Source organism: Bos indicus x Bos taurus, chromosome 5 (genome assembly GCF_003369695.1).
Source record: "Bos indicus x Bos taurus breed Angus x Brahman F1 hybrid chromosome 5, Bos_hybrid_MaternalHap_v2.0, whole genome shotgun sequence".
NCBI classification, from domain to species: domain Eukaryota; kingdom Metazoa; phylum Chordata; class Mammalia; order Artiodactyla; family Bovidae; genus Bos; species Bos indicus x Bos taurus.
In genome coordinates, this window is record NC_040080.1 from 71904230 (window position 1) to 71925002 (window position 20773).

The window sequence follows — 20773 nt, forward strand, 5'->3', positions numbered from 1 at the left end:
CTAAAAACAGAATGTTATTCTCTCAGTGGACAAAAATCCTGAATAATTTGAAGGCTCTCTGCAAGTGACTTGTCATCACATATGGGTAATAGATACATTTAATCCAGCAAACTGTGAAGGGTTTTAGCCAGTAGAAATAGAGATTTGTCTATGACTTATTCATTTGTTAAAATTTGTTTTGCCAGGGATGTGGGTGATGGGAAACGAAGGTCACCTTAAGTCATCGTTTCGGCTCTGTCAAGACAAAGTTTACATTCTCACAAACAGTGGCATGTCAGCCTCACTGGGTGTTTTCTTCTCATTAAGCATGAATATAGCTATATAATCCTTACACTTGACTGTGTCCTCATGTCACTAGCTGAGATTTTCGTGCTCCAGAGTTTCTGACGGTGTTTACGATTAAAGGACCAAAATTACCTCATGTTCAGTACAAAGGAATTATGCCTTTTATCGAAGTATTAATAGATAAACATTAATTTTCAATTCCAGAAGAAAATAATTTGCAGAAAAATATATAACTCATTGAATTTAAAAGTAACATTCTTACTCTGGTTTGAGTCCAGTATGTTTTAACTTTAAAAAAAGCTTTTGTTTGTTATGTTCACAAAGGAACCAAGGACTGTACTTTTTGAGGGTGATGTTAAGGAGCTGATATGTTTTTCTTCTTCAAAAACTGTATCTTTTATTGTATGGCTTAATGAATTTGTTCAACTTGGCGTGAGACCCTTTAAATATGACATCTGTACGTGTGCGTTAACAACTTCACCCAATTTAAGAACTGTGATATCAGAAATCTTTCCATTCTGTGTGCTCTTGAGCTTCTGAGTCACATGTGACAGTGATAATAGAAGGTAAACATTTCTGGTTTACAGTGTTGATGATGTGGAGACTAAAGGCATGATGGCATGGTATCCATTCTTTTGACCTTTTTTTTAATTGATTCATAGGAGTAAAATAGGGTAAAATATTCAAAATAGGGTAAAAAGTCTTTGTCATTTTTAAATAGTTTAAATATTCAAATATAATAAAAGAGAAATGGAAAAAAGTGAGGATTAATTTTTACATAAAACTGCCTTTTTATCATTGCCAATCAGCCATCAAATACTTACTAAAAATCCCGTTGATTATGGTCAAATCCCTTAAAAATCAAGTCAAAAACTGGGTTTAGCCTACAGGATCTGGAATATAACTTTTAAAAATGAAAAAGTCCACTAGGTTCATTTTGAAGGCAAAACCTGGAAATAGTGTATAAAACTGAAATATTAGGCAGCTATTGTCAAAGTTAGAAAATTTATGTTAAATTTTCAAATCCAAATTAAAGTGTGCTGCTAAATTCCTGTAGTGAAGGTTAGTATTTATCATGAAAATAGTTATAACATCTGTACAGGCACACATCTTTCACTCTTGTGACCAAAGATTTTGTTCATGATTCTTATTTTTTCTAAGTCTTAATTTTTTTTAAACATGTTTCATGCACAACATCTGCCTGTCTCTGAAAGCTCCAAAGTTTTGTGCTCTGAAAAATCTTACAGGGAATATGATTAAATGTTTATTTTTTCTTTTAATTTTGAATCTAAATATGTCATGGAAAGAATTCAGATGGTTTCAAGTTAAGAATCAGGTAATTCTTTTTTTTCTTATAAATTCTTTTAGCTTAATATCAAAAGAAGGGATCATGACAAAGAAAGCTAGAAATGTATTCTTTGGCATTCTATAACATGCGAACCTTGGTTAGAATAAGGTAGCATGTTGGAACAATTAAATATATGACTTTAATAGGTTCAGGTTCTCTATTGTTCATCAAATACAGAAAGTAAACTAGCTCTGTTTAATGTTGTATACAACTGTAACAGTGTTCCTGACAAAGTAAGATTTTTAAATGAAGGAAGATGCTGATCTTACTAAGAAAAAGAAAAGCTCTTAAAAAAATAAATAGTGTGGTCAATGACTAGCCATAAAGGAAAGAATTTCAAAGTAAAAAAAAATATATATATATATGTGTGTGTGTGCGTGTGTGTGTACAGTTTATTTGGGTCCTTCAAGTAAAGCACCCAACTTATGCAGCTTACTGCATATTTGCAGTTTGTATAAATGAGTTTCAGGCTGTAGAGTGAGATTCAGAAGGAAGGAAGGAAAGTTTTCATTGTCAGAACATGGTGAAAAATGTCACTTTTTAAATATATATATAAAATGTCACTTTTTAAATGATCAGCCTAGGAAGTGTTTTAATTTTTTCTTATCAAAGTTGTATAGATTTTTTCTATGAAAGCAGATTCACAAACAACTTTGCACATTTAAAGTTTAAAAAATTTTTAAATGAAAAAGTTTCAACTGTATATAAAAATAGAGGGTATAGTATAGTAAGCACATACGCATTCATCATCTAGCTTTTACTGTTATCAATACTTTGCCTTTTGTTTCAGTTTTCTGTTTTTGCTTGAATTATCTTAAAGTGAAATACATTTCATGTGATTTTTAAAACCTGAAAATTATGAATTGTGTTGACTTATTGAAATAAGTCAGTTATTTTTCTGAGGTTTTCATTTATCTCAGAAATTTGAGTCACATACGAATTCTTATGGAAAGGATCTTGACATTACCGTGTCCACATTCAGTTGGAGATTTTGGAAGTTCTATTCATGTGGTGAAGGTTAAGAAAAAATCAGAAGGTGCTGAATTAATTCTAATCTGAGAACCCCAGAATTGTTCTGTTCTCAAGACTAATTTGATGCAAACTTTAGCTACCGTCTAGCTGTGTCCTCTATGTACCGAGTTGTATCCTGTTTAACCCCCATTTCTGTTTATAACCCAGTGACCTAAAGGTGAGCTTTGCCAATTGAGAACAATCAGCCTACCTTGTTTCTAAAGGAGTTTTAAGGGTTCCATTTTAATACTGTTTCCTAGTTAATGTACTAATGTTGCTTGTCTATGATCCTGAGTAGTTGGTGATTTTACTAATAGAGTAAAACAGACTTCCTTTTATGTTCAGAAGTAGCAAGAGGCAGTGCTCTTCTCCCCACCTCCCAAGAAGGGAAGTTAGTTGATGCTGGAGGAAGCAGAACACTGAGTTTCGTGTAGTGATTAAACATGAAAGCCATATATCAAACCTCAGGAGAAACATGCTTTTGAAAGAGGCAGAGAACTGTGGAGCATATTGTGTGATAGGCTATGTCAACAGAGCCCTGGAGGTCAGTGTGTGGATGCAAACCAATTAAATAAAGACCTTACTGGCTTTGCTTTCTATCATCTGGATGGGGAGAATCACAAGTTAACATGCACAGGGCTGAAGTGTAAACTTTGCTTGAATAAGCTAGGCACCTTTGGAAACTTCATTAACTCTTTCAATTCACTACCAAGTTTGGTTGGGTTTTGTCTTGTGTGTTGTTGTCGTTTTTTAAAAATTTAACCCAAGTCCTTCTTAAAACAAAACCCAGACTGTATGCTCTCTTGGCCTTTCCGTACATACCTATCAGCAAAGGTGCCAGTGATGAGCAGAACCGAAGACAAAGCAAAGAATGCATTGCTGAAAAGATCAAAGTTGGCTGTGTAGTCAAATTTCAGTGACGTGAGCATGTCTTTTAAAAAACAACCCGTTTGGAAAAGCAGAGCTCTGGCAGAATAACTGGAAAAAGATGTTTTTTCTCATCTCCTGAATTCTGGGTATGAGGAAAAGATATAGTTAGAATTTACTAGCTACTACATAACATCAGGATATTGTTATTTCTGTTCTATTAAAATAGTTTTTTGACCAAGAAGAACATGAAACCTATAAGTTAAAAACTGTATGGTAAGGACTTCCCAGAGTCTTACATTTTGTGGTCCTCACCTTCTCAGGCAGTGTTTGGGTGAGAAAATGAAATACCAAGTTAAATGGTATAGTTTCATGGTCCATAAACATTCAAAACAAAGATTTTTTTTTTTCCTGTAGAGTCATGTTGGCTGAGCAAGTGAATAAGCTTATGTTTAGTGGTTGTTGATTCTGGACTGCTCGGAATAGCAGTACTAAGGAAATGGGCTCATAGAACACAGCGACTCAAAGGTATAAGATTTCATGGAAGCAAATTGTGGAGGGTTAAGAAACCTAATGAGCATGGTTTAGTGTGGAGAGTGGAGGAGAGAGCTCACTATTAAATAAAGTCCAAGAGTGTACAAGGTTAGGAGATCCTAAAAGACACGATAATAAAAGGCACAACAGAATATAATTATCCTGAAAGAGAGAGAGAGGAAAAAAAACCCAAAAACCCTCAAAAGCTCCAGGGAACACAAAGCGGCTAGTGTCGCTTTTAAGATCTGTAGTTGAAAAGGAGTCTACACCAGGGAAAGGAAATCAAAGAATATAAGCAGTTAAAGCTGGAGGCAAAAACATATGGGTGGTGAAAAATAGAGTGGGCTGTTAACAGTGGTCACTAAATTAAGGAAAATAGGGAATTTGAATATAGAACTAGAATTTTGAAAGTTTATTAGCAAATGAGACAATCTGCCTAACATAGTAAGCCTTTCTCAAGAAATATTAATAAGGAAAGCATTTTCAGATCTTATAAATATGAGAATATGTTGACAATATCATTTTACTCCTACAAATCTATTTGTTATCTTAGATTTCTTATTTTTGAGGTTCTCTTTACAGTGAAGAGCCAGGAAATAAAATATAAATCTCTGTAAGAATATTGAAGTCTGTCTTTGGGCATCATTCAACATATATTTATTAGGCATACTACATGCCAGATGCTGATACTCTACCTCTGAGCAGAGGGGATACAATTCCTTCTCTCATAGACTCTTAGCTGGTTGGTCTGTTATACAAATTCACATGAATTTCTTTGCATATTTAGCTGAGAAGGGCTACCGAGGTTAAATTTAGATCCAGATGGTGTGCTAAAGAACACTTGATATTTAGATATAAGCTAATATATTTTAAATTTTGTTAAATTTACCTTTCTTTACTTTGTTCAAAGCATCTCACTGCTTTCTACCTTAAAGAAAACACTTTTAAGAGAACAACCTAATAATGCTAATGGCTAGTGTTTAGTTTTTCTATAGCTTTTAATAAGGAGTGACATTTCACATTTGATTATCATTAAGAGAGATTAACTTAGAAGAGAACAATGACAAATGTTTGTGAATACCATTCTCTTCACTTTTATTTATTTTTTAATTCGTTCTTTTACTGGATCATATTCAAGGTTGGCCTGGAAAATCAGGCAACCTCCTCTGTAACAATCTCATGGGATTGTGTGGAATCACTTAGAGGGGACATAGCCCTTCATTTACCTTTTACAGACTAGAGACCAGGAAGCAGTTGGGCCTGGTGGCAAAGTACTGAGGTGCTGGAGCAGATAAATCTGAGTGAAGATTTATCTCTCTTTACTTCTAATAATTTTCAATTGGTTTTCTTGGATTTCATGTATAATCATTATGTCATAGACTTAAATTTTGTGCTTTCATTCCTTCTAATTTGCAATTAAAGCATTTAAAACCATAAATTTCCTTCATCAAAGCTTTAACTGACTCCGAGATTTTTTTAAATCATATTTTAAGTAGCTGCCGTTTTGATTTTCTTTTGGACACACTGATTATTTAGGAAAGTGTTTTTTTGAACTTCCAAACTTTCTACTTGCTACTTTTGTTTAGTAATTTTCAGTTTCATTGCTTTGGTGGTCAAAGAATGTGACCTTATTACTTTTTTACTAAGTTTATCGTTCTGTACTTACTAGATTTTTATCTTGGGGCCTAGTTGGTGTTTAATTTTTATAACTCTTCTGTGGGTGATTTGAAAACTATATTCTCTGCAACATAAGGAGTGTGATACATAATTATTAGATCAACCCAATTCATCATTTTTACCATTATCTGTTTGTTTTATTCTACCTGACAAAGACTTTGAGAGGAGAGATAATTTGTCATTCAGTGTTTTTTCTCCTGAATTCTGCCTCCTTAAGTATCACCATCTCTGTGTTGTCTGCTCTAGGTACTCTATATATTCTGGTACTTGCCATCTTGCTCAGGTCACAGATTGCACTTGTCCTTCTGTAGAGAACATTATTCCAGAGCAGTGCTCGTTGAAATGAAAGCTGCTCTAATTAGTAAACTTCTTGTTGTTGTTCAGCTGCTAAGTCGTGTCTGACTCTTTGCAACTCCATGGACCGTAGCCCACTAGGCCCCTCTGTCAATGGGATTCTCCAGGCAAGAATACTGGAGTGCGCTGCTATTTCCATCTCCAGAGGATCTTCACAGTCTAGGGATTGAACCTGCATCTCTTATATCTCCTGTAATGGCAGGCAGATTCTTTACTGCTGAGCCAACAAGGAAGCCCAGTTAAGAAACTTATGTTATTCCAAATTTATATGTGAAGCAAGAAGCTGTTTTACCATTGTAAATACAAGTGTTTTCCTCTTCCCTCTTGCCCTTGATACCATAACTTTATCAGGAAAAAGGCTCTGCCCCATTATATGATGCAAACCTTTGTTTTCTCCACTTAGCATCCTCCCCTACTTCTCCATCTGTCTGGCAAGATTCTATTTGCCTTTTAAGGCTCAGCTCAGGCATCACTCCCTCAATTAAATATAGTCTTCCTTAACACCTCCCCAGAAATTCATCATCCCTTCCACTGTACAAACACTGGATCTTGTATTTATATTTACTATAGCATTTATTATCTGCTATAATTATTTGTGTGGATCCCTCTTTCTCTCCAAGTCTATGACTTTTTTTGAAGGCAAGAATCATGTCTTATTCACCTTTACAAATTTGGTATCTGGTGTGAGATAATTAGTTAATAAACAAAAATGCAATGAGATTGGGAGTCTTTGTTCTGTTTTCCAGCTGTGATCGAAATGCTTAACTAACGACCGAAGATTTATCCTCCCCTTTCATGGTGTAGAGTTGTTGCTGGAAAGTGGCTTCTCAGCCAGAGATTACAGTTTCCAGCCCCTTTGCATCTGTGTGGGGACATATGACTAATTCTCCCAGTGGAGTATATGTCATTTCTGGGCTAAGTGGATTAAGTATCCAATAAGCTTTCCCACATCTCACTTCCCCTTCTGAGGTGACATCAGGGGTATATGTTGAACATGATGGCATCACAGTATGGAAAGAGTCTTGGTTCCTGAGTCATACTTGGAAGAGATCCACTCAGGAGAGCTCTTCATCCAGGAACATCTTCATTGGCCTTTATGTAGAGGGAAATAAACTTTTACTGTAATAGGCCACTAAGATTTTGCCATTGTTTATTCGGGAAGCTAATGTTCCATACCCTGAATAGCCCAGTGCCTAGAATATTCCCTGGTAAAAGTTAGTAGTCACTGATTACTTCTGATTAAATGATAAAATTAATGGCTATGGATTACATTATCTGTTAATAACCTAAAGAAAGAAAGAAAGTGAAGTCGCTCAGTTGTGTCTGACTCTTTGCAACCCCGTGGACTGTAGCCGACCAGGCTTGTCTGTCCATGGGATTCTCCAGGCAAGAATACTGGAGTGGGTTACCATTTTCTTCTCCAGGGGATCCTCCTGACCCAGGGATTGAACCCAGGTCTCCCACATTGGAGGCAGACGCTTTAACCTCTGAGCCACCAGTAACCTAAAGATGATCCTTTAAACTAATGATCTTACAAATATAGTATACTATGTTCTGTGTGATCACTGGGCCCGTCAGTTAGTGATCGTCACAGTAACAAAGTGTGAAAGGATACCATAAGAAGCAGTGACTTAAAGCAACAGTAGTTTATTTGTGCTCACACATCTACGGCTTGGGTGGGAGTTGGTTGACATAAACTAGTCACAGGTTAGGTTCAGGTCTGCTTCACAAGTCTTATCATTAATGGTAAAAGAGAAGGCAAGCCCCACTGTGCAAGCACATTTCAAGTCTCTGCAGCAGATCTGGTAGTATCCCATTGACCAAGCACGAGGATGTTCAAGCCAAAAGGAAAGAAATGGAAAGAGCATGTTCTTCTCACTTGTCATGTGGTGTTAAGTATTCTGTCATCCCTCTAGTGGGCAGAACTGTCGAATCACATGGTGAAGGCTGTAGAGATAGGAAGGGAAGAATAATAGAGGCCCCAAATTGAATCTATCACAGGAGAACTTTATGTCCTTCAGTTCAGTTCAGTTCAGTCGCTCAGTCGTGTCCGACTCTTTGCGACCCCATGAATCACAGCACGCCAGGCCTCCCTGTCCATCACCAACTCCTGGAGTTCACTCAGACTCATGTCCATCAAGTCAGTGATGCCATCCAGCCATCTCATCCTCTGTCGTCCCCTTATCCTCCCGCCCCCAATCCCTCCCAGCATCAGAGTCTTTTCCAATGAGTCAACTCTTCGCATGAAGTGGCCAAAGTACTGGAGTTTCAGCTTTAGCATCATTCCTTCCAAAGAAATCCCAGGTCTATCTCCTTCAGAATGGACTGGTTGGATCTCCTTGCAGTCCAAGGGACTCTCAAGAGTCTTCTCCAACACCACAGTTCAAAAGCATCAATTCTTCGGCACTCAGCCTTCTTCACAGTCCAACTCTCACACCCATACATGACCACAGGAAAAACCATAGCCTTGACTAGATGGACCTTTGTTGGCAAAGTAATGTCTCTGCTTTTGAATATGCTACTAGGTTGGTCATAACTTTCCTTCCAAGGAGTAAGTGTCTTTTAATTTCATGGCTGCAATCACCATCTGCAGTGATTTTGGAGCCCCCCAAAATAAAGTCTGACACTGTTTCCTCTGTTTCCCCATCTATTTCCCATGAAGTGATGGGACCAGATGCCATGATCTTCGTTTTCTGAATGTTGAACTTTAAGCCAACTTTTTCACTCTCCTCTTTCACTTTCATCAAGAGACTTTTGAGTTCCTCTTCACTTTCTGCCATAAGGGTGGTGTCATCTGCATATCAGTTATTTAGTAAAAATATTTTATAGAGTTAGCGTGATTATATTTTTAAGTGAATCCAATTCCTTCTATGTAGTTGCATCATTTGGTAACCTAACTTCAGATGTGATATTAATGGATATATGATGATAGAAATATTTATATTACATAATGCTTTACCATTTGAAAAGCATCTAATTAATCTTATCGTTTGAGACTCACAAAAATCTTTGTAAGATACAAAGGGATATTTTTACCTTTCTGAGATACAGTAAGGTTTACTGAGTTGCTTAAGTCCACATAAGTGGTAATTGGCTAATCTAGGACTGAACTTCAGGTCTTCAAGTTGCAAGAACTGTGTCCTTTTTGTTAGATCATAAGATAGTTATTTTAATGAGCAACTTTTGTTTTAAAGTTTTCTATTATTAGCTTTTTGTTTTATATAATTACTATGTATACTATTATATATTATCAAATTTAATCTTTTTTCAAATTAAACATAATATGTTTATAAACACACCTTAAAAATACCAAGTATAGTACAGATTTATAAATGATTACAATGTGGCCATTAGTAGGCCACTGAAAATGTTCCTGGCAGTTTCCCAAGAGGCCTGAAATATTAGTATCAGTTGCCTTGGTGAATTTTCTGTTTTCCAGTATCTAGTCTTAAAATTTTAGACTCAGAAACGTAGATATTTCAATAGCTCCCAGGGATGGACTCATGTGGACAAACCCCAAAGATGGATGAATGAAACTAAAATTCAGATATATTTGTTTACAATGAGAAGTCTAATTTTCACATAGCTCAGAATACTTACATCTGTACGATCATTGCCTTTTTTCTCTAGTCAAGCTCTATAACTCGCAAAATTACCATATGAACTCACTTTATCAATTTGTCAAAATAAATCATTCATGTTGGGCCTGAAATTTCCTTACTATTATATATTATCACCCTAAAGGCAGACCTACATAGGGAGTCAGATCATGTCCAGAAAGTTACCCTGTTGCACACAGAAGAATGTCAACTTAAAAACAATGCACAACCTAAGAGTTGCGAGTTAAGCTTTATTTGGGGCACTATGAGGACTGCAGCCCAGGAGACAGATAGCTCAGATAGCTCTGAGAGACTATTCCCAGGACCTAGGGGGAAAGGACATATATATTATGATTTTGGTAAAGGGGAAATACATGCAATCAAGCACTTTTTGTTTGTTTGTTTTGTAGAAAGTTTCTGCTGGTCCTGTGAAGCTTTTGCTAGTCACAAGAAATAGTCGTCACCATGAAGGATTTTAGTGCTTTTCTAGATATGAAGAATTGGGCTCATAAAATCAGCTCCTGAGAATATCTAACTTTCTGAAGACCTGTCCTACCAGTTTTTCTCTGAGCACAGAGTGCCTCATTTCTGCTCTTACCCTGAACTCCTTCAAAGGGTGTTGAACGTCAGCAGCTGCAGCAGCACATGATTTAATCCCTGTGGAGGCAGGTGGCAAGCACTCATGGCAAGTGCCAATTTGTGGTTGACAAGAACAAAGTTTGAAAACAGACAAATTGAATGTTTAGCTTTATGAGTTAAAGGTACCATGAATTATCTGTCTCAAAATAGGAATGGTCCTGGCCATTGAGACTTTATTTGGCTCTCATTGGCTTCAACTTCATCCATCCATCTGCTCATGCATCCATACAGAAGATAGTTTTGCCATTAGACTTGGCAAACATACTACAAATCTGCTACTTAAGACTTTGTTTCCAAGTTCTTGGAGCAGGAGACCATGGGTAGTAGCTTTAGAACTTAAAATTTACAATTTAAATGTTTTTTAGCTATTGAAGCGTATATTAAAATTTTAATGGTTTAACTCACCACTTCAGCATACTAAAATAAAGATATAGACCAACGTCAATATATAGGCCAAGATAGAGGCCATTTCCTTTACCCTAGAATGTTCCCTCATGTTTTCCTTCAGTCAGTAACTACTCCCCAGAGGGAACCACTATTCTGACTTCAGTTATCATTGATTAGATGTCTATTCTCTAGCTTCATATAAAATGGAATCATACAGTGCGTAGTCTTGCATGTGATGCATGCATGTGTGCTAAGTCGCTTCAGTCACGTCCAACTGTTTGCAACTGAACCCTCATCTCTTATGTTTCTGCTTAGCAGGTGGGCTCTTTACCACTAGCACCACTTTGGAAGCCCATTGATATCTTTTCTCTATACTATGTTTTTGAGATTTACCCATGTTATTTCTATGGGCTTCCCATATGGCTCAGTGGTAAAGAATCCACCTGCTAATGCAGGAGACGCAGGAGACATGGGTTCGATCCCTGGGTTGGGAAGATCCCCTGGAGAAGGAAATGGCAACCCACTCCAGTATTCTTGCTGGGAAAATCCCATGGACAGAGAAGCCTGGCAGTCCGTGGGGTTGCAAAGAGTTGGACATGTCTAAGTCACTGAGCATGTATGCCTACATGTTATTTCTAAGTACCAGGAGCTATTACCGAGTAGTATAAGTTGGGAAGCTTATTTTGGCCCAGTTCTGGCTACCATTCATGCAGTTGTGTTGGCTGTGTGTAGTCTCTTGTTTCTAAACATTCTCAGGTCCAGATTACTGTTGTTAATGCATTGAGCCAGTATGTAGACGCTTTTGCATTGATTCTGCATCATCAGTCAAATCATATGTGCATGTAGAGCACTTACTATACCTAAGACATGGTGGCGGATATATGAGTGTGACAGTTCCTGCCCTCATGGAGCTTATAATCTAACTGGAGAGATAAGATACATATACACACACACTAAGGTATCTGTAGGTGTAGGACAATATGAGTGGTTCCAGTAATAGAGTCATAGTAGAATTTAGAAGAAGGCGGATTACTTTAGGCTATGGTGATTGATCAGGGAGGTTCCATGTTGAAGGCAAGACTTGGGTCTTTAAGGCTAGAGTTTAGATAGAAATAAAGCCAGTCAGTCAGTTCAGTCGCTCAGTAGTGTCTGACTCTTTTTGACCCCAAGAACCGCAGCACATCAGGCTTCCCTGTCCATCACTAACTGCCGGAGTCTACCCAAACCCATGTCCATTGAGTCTGTGATGCCATCCAACCATCTCATCCTCTGTCATCCCCTTCTCTTCCTGCCCTCAATCTTTCCCAACATCAGGGTCTTCTCAAATGAGTCAGCTCTCCACATGTAATGTTTACATAGATGTTTTCATAGTAATGTTTACATAGATGGTGGCTCCTAAGAGCCCTTGCGAAGAAAGAGTATCCACATTTTTCAGATGTGCAATTCAAGAGGTGGGATGGGAAGTGACCTGCAGGGGCAGATAGTGGGGCAGTGGGCCTCGTTCATCATCAGTGTTGCTGGACTGCTGCATGCCCCGCGCATGTCTGGGCAGCCAGGCCCGTGGTGCCCTCTTGGTCTCGGATCACAGACCTGCCATTTCTGTTTTCAGGCCTTGCCCAGAGGGAATGGTTCTCCCTCAAAGTTCTCAATTCAGCTGCTCAGTTGTGTCCAACACATTGTAACCCCATGGGTGCAGTATTCCAGGCTTCCTTGTCCATCACCAGCTCCCAGAGCTTACCCAAACTCATGTCCATCGAATCACCATCCAGCCATCTCATCCTCTGTCGTCCCCTTCTCCTCCTGCCCTCAATCTTTCCCAGCATCAGGGTCTTTTCCAATGAGTCAGCTCTTCGCATCAGGTGGCCAAAGTATTGGAGTTTCAGCTTCAGCATCATTCCTTCCAAAGAACACCCAGGACTGATCTCCTTCAGAATGGACTGGTTGGATCTTCTTGCAGTCCAAGGGACTCTCAAGAGTCTTCTCCAACACCACAGTTCAAAAGCATCAACTCTTCGGTGCTCAGCTTTCTTCACAGTCCAACTCTCACATCCATACATGACCACTGGAAAAACCATAGCCTTGACTAGATGGAACTTTGTTGGCAAAGTAATGTCTCTGCTTTTTAATATGCTATCTAGGTTGGTCATAACTTTCCTTCCAAGGAGTAAATGTCTTTTAATTTCATGGCTACAATCACCATCTGCAGTGATTTTGGAGCCCCCCAAAATAAAGTCAGCCACTGTTTCCACTGTTTCCCCATCTGTTTGCCATGAAATAAAGAGGGAGATCATTTTAAATAATAAGTCAGTTGAAGGCAGACACAGAAGTGAAGGTACAAAATATATTTGAGGAACAGTAAGTAAACCAACTTGCCAGAACTGGAGGACTTTTGTTGAGGTCTAATGGTATACTTGAGAGTCTGTTAGATTAAAGAATTTGGACCGAATTATGTGGATAATAATAATAGTAACAATTGCTAACTCTGCTTTTATATTGCTGTGTGACACATTGTACTTAGTGCTCTATATTTACTAACTTATTTAATCTATAAGAATTCTAATAATTATTTCCATTTTATAAATGAGTAGACTAAGGTTCAAAAGACTGGATATTTTACAGTATGAAATATTTTAAGGAATAAGTACAAATGTAGTAATAAGCAAGCTAAAATCACTTGCTTATTATATCAAAATTGATATTAAAATAATTTAAAATGACAATGACTTTTTAGTTCTTTTTATGTCTCAAAAAATGTTTGGTCTTGTCTTTTGTATTATAGAACTATACTATAGGAAAGAACATTTTCCAAGAGGTTATTTTGATTTTTGAATTAATTTTCCTGGATAGAAATCAAAGAAGAACAAATTAAAAGTAAATTTTTGCTTGATGACCACTTTTAGTGGATTTTAGTGCATTTTCAATATATATATTTTGGAGATTCAAATACATGTATCACTTAAGTGGTCAGATGGCCTATTTGGTATTCAAATACTGCAAATTAGTAACCTACCAGTTTAGTTGTACTGCTTTTTTGTTTTTGCTGAAATTGTGCTGTGCTGTGCTTAGTTGCTTAGTCGTGTCTGACTTTTGGCGACCCCATGGACTGTAACCTGCCAGGCTCCTCTGTCCATGGGGATTCTCCAGGCAACAATACTGGAGTGGGTTGCCATGCCCTCCTCCAGGGGATCTTACCAACCCAGAGATCAAACCCAGGTCTCCCGCATTGCAGGCTGAATCTTTACCATCTGAACCACCAGAGAGGCCCTTTGTTGAAATTAAAGATATTTAATTGATATACACTAAAGATATACTTATTCAACAGTATGTTTTTACACAGTAGTACGGGGTAAGATTTGTTGAATAAGTGATGAATGAATGAATGATAAATGGAATAATGTTGAGTTTTGCAAAGGGAAGTATTTTTGTCACTTACAAGATAATGCAGAATATTTACCACTTATAAAAATCATATTTTTCTTCAAAAAATGTACCTATAAACTACCTTGCATCCAAATCATTCATGATATTGATGGAAGGCCATTATATAGAAGGTGAGAGATGTAAATAACAAGAAAATTTGCTAGCAACTAATATATTTTACAACAGAACATAGCAACACAAAACAGCAATGCAAAGACTTAAGTTTTAGAGTTTATCAAATTAGTAAGCCCCAGGCTCCCCAATCAATGAAAAATAGAGTTTGAGATATTATCCTGATAACATATTGGATTTAAATTCATTTCTATGCTACAATATTTTATCAAAATGAAGTCAATTTCCCCCTGGGTTGCTGCATACTAAAGTAAAAGATACTTTTACTATACAAATGAAAGGGGCATTGAAACTCATTCAAATGTGATACATTAGAGTTGACTTCGTAGGAATTTCTTCAAATTTGTCACATTTTGTGGCTTGCTTTATGTTAATTTTTATCTATATTTTTGCCTTTTAAATTATACTATATGAAAATGTACTCAATTTATTTTTTTATCATGCCTTGTTTCTTAGTTAGCAGTACTTCTTAAAATATTGTCTAGATACGTGTCTTTTGCTGATTTATTCATTTAGACATTTGTTGGTTTTTAAATTCTAAGTATTGTACTAATATATTTATTTTTCTAGCTGTATGATTTTATGTTTTTTAAGATTGTAGAAGAATACTGCATACTACAACTTAAAATTGCCTTTAGTTTCAAGTATGTGTGTTTATATATACAAGAATTTAAAATTTCCCCGCAAATCTAGTTTTAAAATTATGTGAAATTCATCCATGATGAAATACAATTCCCCCTTCCCAAATTTTCTGGGTAATTAGCATGCATTTTATGTAACCTGAGGATTTTATAAAATTTTATGAGAATACAGTCATGTCAAAATACAGAAATTTCATAAATGTTTTGTTAAAATGATTCGTATTTTTTTGTAAATGAATGAATGAATGAAAGGGAAAATATTAGTGTCAAGTGAATACCATTTTGTCAGTTTGGAAGTTTAATGTGTATGCGTGCTAAGTTGCTTCAGTCGTGTCTGACTCTTTGTGACCCTCTGAACTGTAGCCTGCCAGACTCCTCTGTCCACGGGGATTCTCTGGAGTGGGTTGCCATGCCCTCCTCCAGGGGTTCTCTGACCCAGGAATCTAACGCCTGTCTTGTATCTCCTGCATTGGCAGGCGGATTCTTGACCACTAGCGCCACCTGGGAAGCCTCCCTTGGAAGTTTAATGTAACCACACTCGATTCCAAAATTGTTGATTATACTCAGATAAAGCTTTCATGTTGCCTTAACCAAGCTATTTGTAAATTATTTCAAGATAATTTAGTGTCTAACAGAAACAACTTTCAGTGTAGAAATTAACTATAAACTACTGTTAGGATATTCTTACATGACTATGATAAACAGGCAACAGTCACCTCTCTCTGCTACCTGTTTGTTTTATAGTTAACAAGGCCAAGGGGGAGAGGCTTTTGATTATTTTGTTTGTGCGCCTGCACATACCTAAGGAAAAAAAAATCACAGATCCCAGTGTCAGTTTAATTATGCGACTGATTTAACTATTAATTCAACAGCTAGTTACTGATCACAATGTTTTAGTATTTGTAAACTTCTCAGTGGTAAGGGTGACAACAAAGTAATGATAAATGTATGTGTTTTCCTGAAGTAGGAAATTATAGAAATGAACAAAGATGCTTTGTTAGTAGGATTATTTTAAATTTAAAGATATGCAGCTTAATATTTTATTACTTAATAGGCATGACACTAGATTTGAGGAAGACGTTTAAAAACAACATTTAAAGACAACCATGCGTATTTTCACGTGGTTAATTCTACTCTCTATTTTATAACCAATTTTAAAGGAAATATTTTTATGGTTTTTCAAAAGACTAATTTGTTTTGTAGAAATCCTGTCTTAGCTATTATTTTTTTTAATTACCTTTTAGAAATTCCCCAGTTTGAAAAGCAGTTAAACTAATTCTCATCTTTATCTTATAACCAGTTTATTAAAAAGTAACTTTTTTCTGTTCTTTCAAAATACTTCAGATTTATCTATTAGAAATCTGAAAGATACCATGTCTTACTTTTATCAAATGATTGATGGTAACTTTCTCTTATGATTTATTCTTCTTACTGCTAGATTTAATAATCTTTCTTTTTTGGCATGATTTTTCAAGAAGATATTTTCCCAATTCATATGAATTTTGATATATATGTTGTGTCAGCAAACAAGTCATGGGTCTACGTAACCAAAAAATGAAAGCATCTACATTTATCTGTTACCTGCATTTCTCACTGAGTTAATAGAATGGTTGTATATGGGATGTTCAGAAACAGGAAAGCTATGGTTTAGCAAATGTTTTAATCTGTTTCAAATAACTTAGCAGGGAAATCTGGTAAAAATGACATGATTAATGACCGAATATGATTAAAATATTTTCACATTCTGTTTTTAATGACCACTATCTTAAGCTTCTACTCTAAAATTTATAACCAGTAAAATATTACAGGAAAAATATATCATTCATAATATAATCCACTGGAAGTTGTGTTTTACCTTATCAAATTGTACTTGCTTTTTAGCCAAAACAGCATAAATTAAAAAGAAATTTCAACTAAAATATAGCTTTTGTGCTACTCTTGAATACATCCTTTGAAGTGTTAATATTTATTAGGTTAAGTTCAGCATAAAAGAACTAGGATTTTTGTTTTCAGTTAGGCAGGGTAGCATTTCAGTCAATATGTAATTTTTGCGTTTACTTTTACAACTAGGCAGACCTTCATCATTTGCAAATAAGTTATTTTAGAGGGTTTAACTATAAATGTTTTCTATGTATATAAATAGGTGGCAAATATAACTATTAATTTTGGAGTTTTGCCCATTGATTGTAGTTGTTCTGTCTTTTTTATCCAGAGATAATGATGTGTATTCAGCCTCTGTCATATTTACCTAGAGGAAGTCTTTTTAATCCCTCATTTTGCTCCTTCACTGAGGTTATGTGTAAATACTACATAAAATGGCAAATGGAAAAACGTCTGTTTGGTCTAAAGATACCATACATCTTAAACAAACACATCAGTCTGTCTTTTGAAAGCATAGTGATAGAAGTTGTGTTTGGTGGGAAAAGGAGGAGGATGGATAAGACCAAAGCAAAAATATGTTGCAAGCTATATGAACCAGTATTAAGTCCTCTTAAAAACTGGATAAATTTTTCTGATTGTGTCTACTTAAGGCAATCATGTCACCCCCATCCCTACACTGTTTCTGTGTTTCTTAATTTCTGTCACCACTGGTATACCATTTTTATAAAAACATACATTGATTTCTGATCAAATCTGAAGCTAATTTTTAATCCGATATCATAGTACAATTTTTTTTAAAACCATGTATATGAATTTATAATCCCATATAGGAAAAAATATGGTAATTTGTTTTAATTATTTCTAATTTGAAATTCCACAAAATGGAATATAATAACTTTAACTTCCTATCCTATAGAGTCTTTGGGGTTAGAGCCCCTGTTTAATTCTTCTGTTATATTTATCCCCGGCACAAAGCACAAATAGGTCACAAGTGATGACTGAATAAATGTCTACTAAACTAATGCCAAATGATTAGTCTTTAATGGCTTATATTTGGCTGACCACATTTATTATGCAAACCAATATATTTGGTATTGTTGCTGACATCTTGTCTTCTTTTTATTACACCATTGTCCTTGTCCTTTTCTCTCCTTTCCCTCTTTGGTTGGATTAACTACATTTTTACTCCTTTTAAAAAACTTCTCGTTAAAAGTTAGACGTAAGTTTATATTTATCTGTCTACCAGTTAACTTTAAGAAGCCTATTTGACTTTGTGTTCTTTGTTAATATAGGGAGTGTGTTAAATTCTAAAACCTCCATCTGGTCCTCCCAATGTAGGTACTTTAGTACTTTTGATTTGTCTCTGACCTCCGTGCCCTTAGGAGCTTTCCTGGTGGCTCAGATGGTAAAGAATCTGCCTACATTGTGGGAAACCCAGGTTCATCCCTGGTTCAGGAAGATCCCCTGGAGAAGGGAATGGCTACCGACTTACGGGATCACAAAGAACTGGACATGACTAAGCAACTAACACACAAACACACATACCTGTGTCCTTAAGCTGCCTTCAATCTGGAATTTTTGTAATATTTTTCATTATGTCTTTACTTTCTTAAAAACCATTTCTGAAGAATTTTATTAAGTGTTACAGCCATGTTGTGAACTGCTATTTAGAATTAACTATTTAATTTTACCTGTTTATTTTACTCATTACTGTTTCTTGGGTCCTGATCTTTCTTATATCTGTTTTCATTTTGCTATAGAACTCCTTTAGGTATTCTTTCAGAAATGGTTCTAGATAGCAAATTATGTGAGGTACTTTATATGTTGATTATTTATTCACACATCTGATATCAGAAAGGATTCAAGGCAGAGACTGCATTGTGCAGTTTTTCAAGTTAGGAAGTTGATGAGGAGAATGTACGTGGTTCTAAGATCTTTGCGTGTGCTTCCATTAAGAGTAGACTTTTTATTTTTCTTTTATATGCTGAATGTTTTTAAAGGTGTGATTTAAAATTAATTATAACTTATTTGCTAAGAATTTTTCTCTTGGAGGAAAAAAGGACTTGTTACATATCATACAGTTAAAAATATGTACTTCAATAAATAGTTAATAAGCATCTTTTCTATGCAACAAATACGCAGTATTGATACCCAGTATGTTTCCAACAAATACCCAGGATGTTCCATGTGGAACATACTACATACAATACTTGGTAAAATGTATTAAAATATGCATTTGTTCATGTTATAGTTTAAATTTGCCTTTATAACTCTGGAGTTTTGTTTTAAGAATATTTTAAAATTAAATATATGTAAAGTAAAATTTAAAGATCTGTTATTATCATCTTTAATCAGATTGGAACACAAGTTGTACAACTTTTAAAATACCATTATCTATTTTTGAGTTAGCTAAGTTAACAACTTAGCTAAGTTAACTTAGCTAAGTTAACAACATGTTACAGTAATTCAAGAGACGAGAGGGTTTCACTTTGCGTTTTTTACTTCACAAAGATTAACGTGGCAAAGAACTTTCACGTCAGTTTTGTTGGAAGTGAAGGAACTATCTATTTTGCAGATACATGTGATTTTAATGTAGACTGTATTTTCTGATATTTTTCAGCCTCATTTCATTGTTCCTACTTTTGGGTTTATTTGTGTAAGGCTACTGTAGAGCTAATGGATGACAGGATTATAGTGCAGCATTGGTATCTCATTTTAAAAGCATTCAGGGAGTTAGTTTGACACAACAAAGAATATAGTTTGAAAATGAAGGGCAAAGAACAAAGGGAGGTAGAGGAAAAATGTGGCAGTGTGAATAAATAAAAATAAAATACATGAAAATAAAGGCTGAATAGTCTGCACATTTTAAAGACTTAGTTTTCCTGGAAACTAGCCTTCCAGAAAAACTGTACCAGTTTATAGTCTCACCAGTTGTATAAAGTATTATCTTTTTCTGGTTACATTGGCCAACTCTTGAGTATTACCATCTTCCTATTTTCTTTACTAATCCGATAGGTGAAAAGTAGGATCTCATTGTTTTAATTTACATTTCTAATGTCTAGAGAGAGTGAACATTCTTCTTCTTATGTATTATTTATCATTTATAATTCTCTTCTGAATTGTTTATTAACTGTGTGTGTGTGTGTGTATCTGTGTGTCTGTGTGTATGGCTGGAAGTAAGAGCAGGGCTTGAGTCAGACAGACCATCATTTATATCCCGGCTTTGCCTTTTAAGCTTTGTGTATTTTGGGGCAAGTAATATAATCTCTCTCAGCCTAGTTTCTTCATTTGTAAAACAAGAATACTTATAATACCTATGTCAATGTTATGAAGACTAAATAAAATAATATATAGTTAAATCCCTCATCAAGTGTTAGGTACACATTAGTGATGCTATTGCTGATTATTAAAAGGGTAATGCATTTAATATTTCTCCCAATTGATTGCTTGATGTTTAAGATTTTTTTTCTCTACAGAAATTTAAAAAATTTTATTAGTAACATGTCAGTCTTTTCTTTTATAATGTTTACTTTGGGCTTATGTTAAGAAAATTGTTCTTCACACCCTATCCTATAAAAATATAATGGAAGTATTTTTGAATGTGACTGAGCTATAAATTGAATAATTAATTTTAGTGACTCAGACTAAGAAGGTAGACTGATAATATGATTTTTCATTTCTCTGGGAAAATGTTAACTTTTACTCTTGTTGAAAAAATTCAGAAAACATTAATTCACATATTTAACAGATTATTATTAGTTTTTATCTTTTGGATTATTTGTATATTTACTTTATACAATACCTTTGCGTCCATTAGAAAATGGTGCTGTCCTTAGGTCAATGAATTAGATAAAGCCCCTTTCTCTACCCTCTACTTCACTGTAGCTGAGTGACTTTTCCGGGTCAGTGTGAGTACACAGGCTTGGGAGAGAGGGAGGCATGAGCTGGAGTTTCCACATGACTCTTCCACCAGATTCCTTTTGCACTGCCTGGATTTT

General features: G+C 35.6%; 1 protein-coding gene across 4 annotated transcripts in view; it reads left to right on the forward strand.

Moving 5' to 3' along the window:
- Positions 1–20773, forward strand: part of MSRB3 (methionine sulfoxide reductase B3) — a 182409-nt gene that overhangs the window by 104442 nt on the left and 57194 nt on the right. The window lies entirely within an intron of this gene.